Here is an 8,994-nt window from a genome sequence, read left to right on the forward strand (position 1 = left end):
CCAGCAGGAACTCATTAGCATAATAGGCCACACCCAACAGCAGGAACTCATTAGCATATTAGTCTACATCCCTGACAGCACAGCTCATTACCACATTAGGCCGCACCCCCATGTTACCAGAAGTGTGGTTATCCAGCCACACACACCTTTTGCTTCTTATTCTGTTGACCTTGTTTGTTGTCAAAACCCAGGGCTTTTCTTGTAGCAGGAACTCCTTTGCCTGTTAGGCCACACACCCCTAATGTAGCTAATCCTAATGAGTTCCTGCTGTTGGGTGTGGCCTATTATGCTAATGAGTTCCTGCTGGGCGTGGCGAACTCCGGAGCCAGCCGGAACTCCGTTCCTGTGCGTTCCTGCCCAAAAATAGCCCTGCCATACTAGATGACTCAAGGGAACCTCCACATCCAGAGTTTGAAAACCTTTGAAGACTAGTGCTGGGAGCTAACATCAGGGAAGTGCCTTGACCCCTTTGCTCTGTTTATTTGTTCTTCAGGGCAACTCCGTGGCCACTGTGTGAAATAGGACAGTGGACTAAATGAACCTTTGGTCTAATCCAGCAGGGCTCTTCTTACATTCTTATGCTCATAGTACCACACATACCATGCCACTGAACTCAAACTTTGTTCTTCTGCTTCAAACCAACATGGCTACCCACCTGTATCTAGCTCTGAGCTTGTCAGAGCTTGGAATAGAAGCCGCATTGGCCCTGGTCAGTACTTGGATGGAGGACAATGAAGGAAGACCTGCGCTGCTATGCAGAGGAAGGCAACACAAAGCAGAAAGGGCCCGGGTAAGCGAGGTCCGCCATTTGTGGGGCCGGGCAAGGGAGGAGGAGGCTGGCCAGTCACCGGGTCGGAGGTGGGTGGGGCCGGGCGAGCAGCTGGAAAGTAGGCACCTCCCATCCCTCCCCAGGCCAATGGCCTGGCAGCAGGGTGGCCGGAGGGAGGGGCCTGGTTATAGGTAGGCCTGGCCGCTCGCTGTCCCCCCCCCCTTTTCAACCATCGGCGACTGGGAGCTGCTTGCCGGCCCTTGGGGGAAGGACATAGCAGGCTGGGTGCTGGTACTGGAGGTAGAGGGTCATTCTTGGTTTGTTTGTTGTTAGTTTGCAGTTTTAGTTTCAGGGTACACAGTCCGTCACAACTCTTGGCGGTGACAGCATGGGGCCTGATCCGTTTGGCGGAAATCGGCCTGTGTGCCATTTCCAGAGGTGGGGACCCCTGTAAGGGTCTTGGCGTGAGGGCTGAAGGGAGTAAGCTGGCCAGTCACCGGGTCGGAGGTGGGTGGGGCCGGGCGAGCAGCTGGAAAGTAGGCACCTCCCATCCCTCCCCAGGCCAATGGCCTGGCAGCAGGGTGGCCGGAGGGAGGGGCCTGGTTATAGGTAGGCCTGGCCGCTCGCTGTCCCCCCCCCCCTTTTCAACCATCGGCGACTGGGAGCTGCTTGCCGGCCCATCCCTCCCTGATTTTTTGGGCCTCTTGGGGGAAGGACATAGCAGGCTGGGTGCTGGTACTGGAGGTAGAGGGTCATTCTTGGTTTGTTTGTTGTTAGTTTGCAGTTTTAGTTTCAGGGTACACAGTCCGTCACAACTCTTGGCGGTGACAGCATGGGGCCTGATCCGTTTGGCGGAAATCGGCCTGTGTGCCATTTCCAGAGGTGGGGACCCCTGTAAGGGTCTTGGCGTGAGGGCTGAAGGGAGTAAGCAAACGCAAGGACTCACAGCGGCTGCCCTCACCGCCAGGCAACCTGCCATCCCGCAGTCTCTATCCATGCCGGATGACGGGTCGGATCCGGCGGACCCATGCTGTGCCAATGCCTATAACAGCTGTAATCAATAAAGTTGTGGCCAATTTTATCCACTTAATTTCCAAAGAAACTGTGTGTGAGTGGTCAATTTAAACGGGGCCGTATAAGACTGGCCAAGCCGCACCATCCCGAATATGACCTGGAACAGCAACTATTCTGTTCATCTCTTGCCTTGAAAACCCCATGACTGGTTGCCATAAGTCAGTTGCAACTTGGCAGCATGTAATTATTATCTACTTAGATTATCATTGAAAATTGCTAGTGTTTCACAGAAGGTTTAATGTGATTAACAGGGATTTTGAGCCATTTAGTATTATACTTAACTCTATGTTTGATAGAACTATTTTTCTATTTTGCAGTTCTGTCGCAACATCAGGGTTTATGCAATTCATCTTAAAATAGATTGGAGCAGTTTCAGGGAACTATATCCTCATGTAGAGGAGTTTATAGTACTTTGATGATTGTGACATTCATGTGTGTGGCATGCTTTAGGGGAACTTCTGTTTTTTGTCCTTCTTGGAATGTACATTTTATTATGCAGAGCCTAGCAAGCGAAATGCTGTGTTAACTTAGTTTAAATACGCTAAAGTCACATCTCCCCCCTCCCCATACTCAGTGCATACACCACAATTTTTTTCAGTACACCTGAAAACCTGTTGTCCAGCGCCTATTTCCCTGTGGAGCCCTAGAATTTAGAGGACCTTGCTCATGGTTTGTCCCATATGACAGACCCCTATTACTCTCCCCACTCTGGGACAGATTTTTCCCACCAAAATTCTTCATTCCCTTCCGTTACTGAGCTGGCCCCCAGTAGCGTGATAATATTTGCGGCTTTATAAATCTGTGACAGAGTCTAATTAGGCTTTTGCCCAGCCCAAGAGAAAATAGGAGCCCTCTTTTTAGATCCCTTGAAATGGCATTGGAGACTCCGTAACAGTGAACAATAATAAAGATTTTATTTAATATGGAGTAGTCAAGAGCTGGAAAGGCTGAAGGAAACGTTGTTGGTATGTTTTTCAATTGGCAGACAAGATGGTGTTGTAGCAGCTTATTTTCACAAATGCATGGTTCTTATCAGTGAAAGATGGTTGACTAAGTACTTTGGTTTCGGTTACAATATTTCTGCATATAGTTTCCTGATAACAGTTCAGGTTTTCTGGAAAGATCAGTCTTTTAGTGTATCAAATTCTTTCCCCTTTTCTGAAATGACAGTGTGTCTTCTTTCCCCTGAGTAGTCTATAACCATTTCTTTTCACAACAGACCAGGGACTGCCTCAGTGCCAATTCCCTGTATAACTGGACAGGACTTATATTTCTTCCCTGACAATATAATCCAATTCCTTTTTGGCCTATTTGGGAGCTTCAGCCTGCTACCCAGTCACTGTTTGCCAAAATCTCAAACCCCAGTTCTTGGCATCTGTGTGAAAATGTAATTCAGCTTAAGCTGATACTAGACTCTGAATTCTTAGATGGAATTCTCTCTCAAGTTATGTTTAACAAAGTTAAGATCAGGAGTCTCTCCCTTTATTCAAAAGGTGAATCTGTGTGACAGACTTTTAGTCAGACTTTTCAGACATCCACTCTTGTAGCTGAATTCTTAGTTTACTGAACAGTAATTGCCATTGGACTGCCTCTCTGACTGCCTGACTGACTATATAGTATTCCTCGGCTGTCGCTAGCCAATCAGAGAAAAGGAGTAGCCTGTTACTGAAGCTCAATATTCTAGAGCAGAGTTAACTTGTCACCTCCCTCCTCTGATTTTGCTGCATTAGAAAAACGGCATTTAAAATGTAGTCTGTCACATCCCATCATCTCTATCTGAATACTAGATCGAAATTTCTGCAATAATTTGAGCCAGCCTTGACCTGGCTTCAGCAGCAGAGGGCATTATTTTTCTTCTAGCTGCGATCGACCTGCATCTTCACCCACATGATCTCATTGTATGCATTGGTTGCAATGAAAATCCAAGCTAAAACTGTGCTCGAGTCCGAATTCATGGCAGTTTGATTTGTGTTTTTTGTCCAGCATATCTTCATTTTGCTTCCTCTTATCTAATCTATTTGTATTGTTGTGTTTTCTCCCTCTCTTTTGTTAATCTTTGTTTCCACATATTCTTAATTAAACTAAGGAATGTAAGAGCCTTTGGCCATCTGCAATAAAATTTTATGACTACTACTTGCCAGGGACAGCTGCTATTTTTTGGGATCAGTTTTGTGCTCCTATTTTGCCTTTGGGAGATGCCTAATTCTAGTACTAGTATACTAAATCTGCAGTTCTTTTGATTTCAGCCCCCTTTTCCACTTCTGTCGAAGTTAAATCTCTGCTGGATGCATTGTTAATTAGTGCACATTCCTGTCAATAAGGTAAAGGTAAAGGTTCCCTTGCTTGAAAGCCAGTCGAGTCCGACTCTAGGGTTGCTGTGCTCATCTCCGTTTCAAAGCCGAAGAGCCAGCGCTGTCCGAAGACGTTTCCGTGGTCATGTGGCCGGCATGACTAAACACCAAGGTGCACGGAACGCTGTTACCTTCTCATGGAAGCAGTACCTATTTATCTACTTCCAATTTCTTGCTTTCGAACTGCTAGGTTGGCAGGAGCTGGAACGAGAGACGGGAGCTCACTCCATCACGCGGCACACTCAGGTCTCGAACTGCTGAACTACCGACCTTCCACAGCCTGCAGTTCAGCATCTTAACCACTTGAGCCACCGCATAAATACTAAGAAACTAATGCACGTCCTGCCATTTCATTTCATTTCATTCCATTCCATTCATTCATTTATTTATTTTATAGTCCGCCTTTCTCACAGGTGCTGAAGGTGGATTACCCGGACTGAGTCAATACAATCAAGAAAATGTGGGAGCCACAACAGGGAAAGCACGTGTGCAGGCAGTTGTTGACCAGATGTATTTGCAGGTTGACCAGATGCCATAGAGATTCCCAGCCTTTTTGAGCCCCTTGAGCCTGCAGGGATTGAGGTCCTGCATAGCTATAACAGTAACTCTTCAACATTTCAGGCAGAAGCTCTACTTAACAGCATGACATCTAAAATGAACATATGGGTTGAAAACAATTCCTTGCATACACACAGCTTACCTTCAGTCATGTGATGAATATCCTTGTGTTGTAGTAGCAGCTGCTGCTGAAGCAATTTTTTAAAAATCTACACAGCCAAGGAGATCTTCAGTGGCCAATCAGAAGCCACGCTGGGCAAGAGTACCACCTGGAAAGGTGGTGGGTGCCATTTTGGGAACTCCTGCTGTATCCATTATCATGCTTCATAAACACACAAAGCCACCTTATACTGAGTCATCCCATTTGTCGATCACGGTCAATATTGTCTACTCTGTTCTGATTGGTAGTGCTTCTGGATGGAGGATCAGGTTTTCGGCTCCCATCTGGCCCATAAGTCATCCACCATCTCACCTGATTCACCAGAATACTAATAGCCCCACTCCTGAGCTTCAGAAAATCTCTCCTAGTAGCTTCATGCCCATGATAAACAGCATGGAGGACAGATTGAAACCCTTCTGTTATGAGTTGGTCAGACAGGACTTGAATCACGGGAACGTGGTGCTCCTGCTATCCATCTCAGCCAACCAGGTCAGAAGGATATCATGGCTGAAGGTGTCAAAAGCCATTGGAAGGTCCAAGAGAGTATCAACAGGGTCATGCTCCCTAGTTCCTCTTCAGGCTAACCAAGGCAGTTCCAGTTCCATCCAGTATGCTGTAAGGTTAAGCCCAGAATCCCCCCTAAGAATCTCTTCTTTATCACCCAGCTGCAAAAGTTCTGTCTTCTCTTTTGGCTGTCTTCCAACTGTCAGTCTGTGCAGCTCCCAGTGCTGCAGGAAGGGTTTATTATTATCTCATAGCCACCAGCCATTAGAACCCATCAACACTCATTGCAAAGAAGGCATCTTCGTATTCATTATTGCCCATTAAGGAAGCATTTTTGGCTGTCAATTAACAACAGGGGTTTTCTACATACTATGGCTCTAGGGCCAGATGTGTCTCAGTGCAGAACCAAAACTGGCTCATTAGAAAACAAAATCAAATCTTTAAGTTTTGTGGGGGGTGCTGGAATCACCAGAGTGTGAAGGCAACAGCGAGAAAAGATGTGGATTCTTATCAGTGCTTTACAGGAAGTGAAATGATAGAGGTGAAATGTGGCCAGCAATCCAAGTGTGAACCATGCACAGATTTATGCCAGTGCACTAAAACAGTAGTGCAGGGTGCTCATGGGCAATGCTCCCTCTAAGCTGTAGAGTCTTGTGAACAAAAATTCTATTTTGTGAGCTACTGGCATTAAAGTTGTGAGTGAGCGATTTGGGTACTGCATAAATTAGTTTGCTCTGGAGCCATCCTTCCTGAGCTAAGACAAACATGTGTGAGCCGGAGGCTAAAAAACTGTGAGCTAGCTCACACTAACTCAGTTTAGAGGGAACACTGCTCATGGGTATATTCCTGACATTGAAAAATCTCGTGTGTCCTACTTCCTGCTACAGGGGATGCAGCAACTAGTGTTTGGGTGGTGGAAACTTCATGCGTTATTAATCTACATGTCGATTTAGTGACGTTAAGCTGTATGGTTTGAGTTCTGCAGATACGCTGTCTTGTTGATCTCTTGCTCTGAATTTTGATGTGGTTTAATTTAAAAGGATGCAGAAATCTGAGAAAGGGCCAGAGAACAGTTCATTTGCTTACTCGGCACCACACAATGATAGTGCTGCTGCAGTATATGCTGCTCTTGGAGCCATGAGCTGCTTACCTGTGCACAAATTCCAATAAGATGCTGCCTTCTATTTTGTTGAAGGTCATAATATGATTAATAAGAATTCATGAAGTTTACTATAGTTAACAGCAGGGTCAACACCAGAGTGTTGATTGCAACAACCCCATTTGTGCAATTCATTTTTAAAAGCCCTGGCAGTGTATCTAGAGAATTTATTTGAACAAGATGATTCAGCTGTTGGAAAACATTGCCTGTGCCTTTTGTTCAGATGTGCAATTTAAGGGGAACTACACAATTTGTTTGAGAGAGGTTTTCAGTGTTAGGAAATGTTTGTTGCAAGATTAGAGATTCACGACCCCATGAACTTGGTGGTAGCTCAAATCAGAGGACAGATGCTAGCAAGCTCTAAAGAAAGACCAGCAGAGTAAAGACTTTGTTCCCCTGTTTGTTCAGTCTCCTGGAAGCAGAAAAAAGAACCGCTGTGGTGCAGGGGGTTGAAGTGTCGAACTAGGAACTGGGAGAGCTGAGTTCGAATCTCCACTCAGCCACCTTCAGTTTTACCCTGCCCTTTCAGTAAATCTCATTATTACTGCACTGTTTAGTTTAATTTATTTCTACAGTCCTCTTCTACCAGTCATACAAAAAGAAGTAAACCTTTACAAAATTCCAAGATGTTAAAATACATCAGTAAAACATTAAAAGCAAAACTTAATCTAATATCAAACTACTATATCTAACTAGCTGCCTTGGGGTTTCCCCGTGCAAATTACTGCACTAAAGTTCTCTAGATTAACTGAAGATCAGCCAAAAAGACTTTTTTTTTAAGTGCCCCCTATGAATCAGAAATAATCTTTTTTTAAAAAAACAAAACCTTTTGGTTATATCCTATCTAGAAGAGGCATTCCTTCTATCTCACATAGGAGGGAATGCCTCTTCTGGAATACCACCTGCTGTGATGTATATAGCTGCTGTGTGTCTGACTCCTAACTGGGGAGAAAGGCAGGGTATAAATGAAGTCGATAACTAAATAAACAAGGGACTGTGGGGCAAGAACTATCCTGGGGGGTGTTCCAAGTAGGACACATCCTCCTAATATTACCGCAATACCTTCCGGGATTTCGTTCTGATTGCGAGGTGAACTGTGCCATCTCAGTCTGATAACCAGATTCTCCTCCCCTTCCCTCTCCCATTCTCCCTCCCTCCCTTGCAGCACGGTTAGACCTTGAGCCTGCAGTGCTTTTCTAGCAGGCTCTGCTGTGGGAGGTGGGGGGCTGTGTGCCAGGCTTAGAGTAAGGAACCTGAGTGACCCCTGCTAGCTGAAAATGCTTTCAGCACACTTGCCAGGAATAGTTTGGGTGTCAGTTTTTCATGAGGTCATACAGCTGTTTCCTTATACACAGGGGTCATTTCCTGCAGGAGCACACAGGAACGGAGCTCCGGTAGTAAAGAGCCCAGGGGGCGGGCACATGCAACAAGCCCCACCCCTTGCTCCCAGCAGCCCTCAGTCAGAGCAAGAAGCAGCCAGGTAAGCTTCAGAGACCCCTTCGCCCCCCCCACCAGTCCAAAACAGTCCCGTGGCACCTTTAAGGCCAAGTTTTATTCAGGTACAAGCTCTCCCTCCTCTGCGAGGACAGATCTGCACGTTCCCCCCCCCCCAATAGTTAGCCCTCCAAAACAGTCCAGTGGAGCCTGAGCGGTGGGTGTTGCCTTCTGACACACTTCTGGTGATTTCAGGGGGTGTGGCATATGCAAATGAGTTGTGCTAATGAGCTCCTGCACCTCTTTTTCTACGAAATGACCCCTGCTTATACAGATGCTCTGGGTATCTTCATGCAGCCTTGTCCTATGCGTCAGAACTTAGTCTCACTCAGGGCAATGTGTCTGACTCTCAAGTAAGCGTAGATAGGGTTGCAGCCCTTTAAGTGCTAACTGTTGCTGTGACGTGCGTTTCCAGCTTCTTCTACTCCTCTTTGAGTGACTCCAGAAAAGTATCAGGAGCCGGTGTGGTGTAGTGGTTTGCGAGTCAGGCTAGGAACTGGGAGACTGGAAGACACTGCCCTGAATGTCAAATGTGAAAGGCTGGGTGGTTACCATCTTGTTGATTCAGTAAGCTTTGGCAATATGAACCAATATTTTGGGTGTCCTCAGCATTGTGGGTGGGATTGCCAGACCCTTGGTCTGGCCAGGGAATTGCCTGGTCTTCGGAAGTCACACAATGTCCCTGTCACAATGACGTCATCGTGTTGCCGACATTGGGATTGACACTCTAGTTTTGGGGCAAATTCTATGGTTTTAAGCAGGGGTCATTTTGTAGAAAAAGAGGTGCAGGAGCTCATTGGCATGACTTATTTGCCTATGCCACACCCCCTGACATCATCGGAAGTGTGTCAGAAGGCAACACCCATCGCGTTCTTTCAAGAATGGAGTGACTTTAAAGTGTATTTGGAAAAGAACTGGGATGTGA

The sequence above is a fragment of the Gekko japonicus genome, unplaced genomic scaffold, assembly GCF_001447785.1.
Source record: "Gekko japonicus isolate JY-2015 unplaced genomic scaffold, Gekko_japonicus_V1.1 scaffold1267, whole genome shotgun sequence".
In the NCBI taxonomy this organism is placed as follows: domain Eukaryota; kingdom Metazoa; phylum Chordata; class Lepidosauria; order Squamata; family Gekkonidae; genus Gekko; species Gekko japonicus.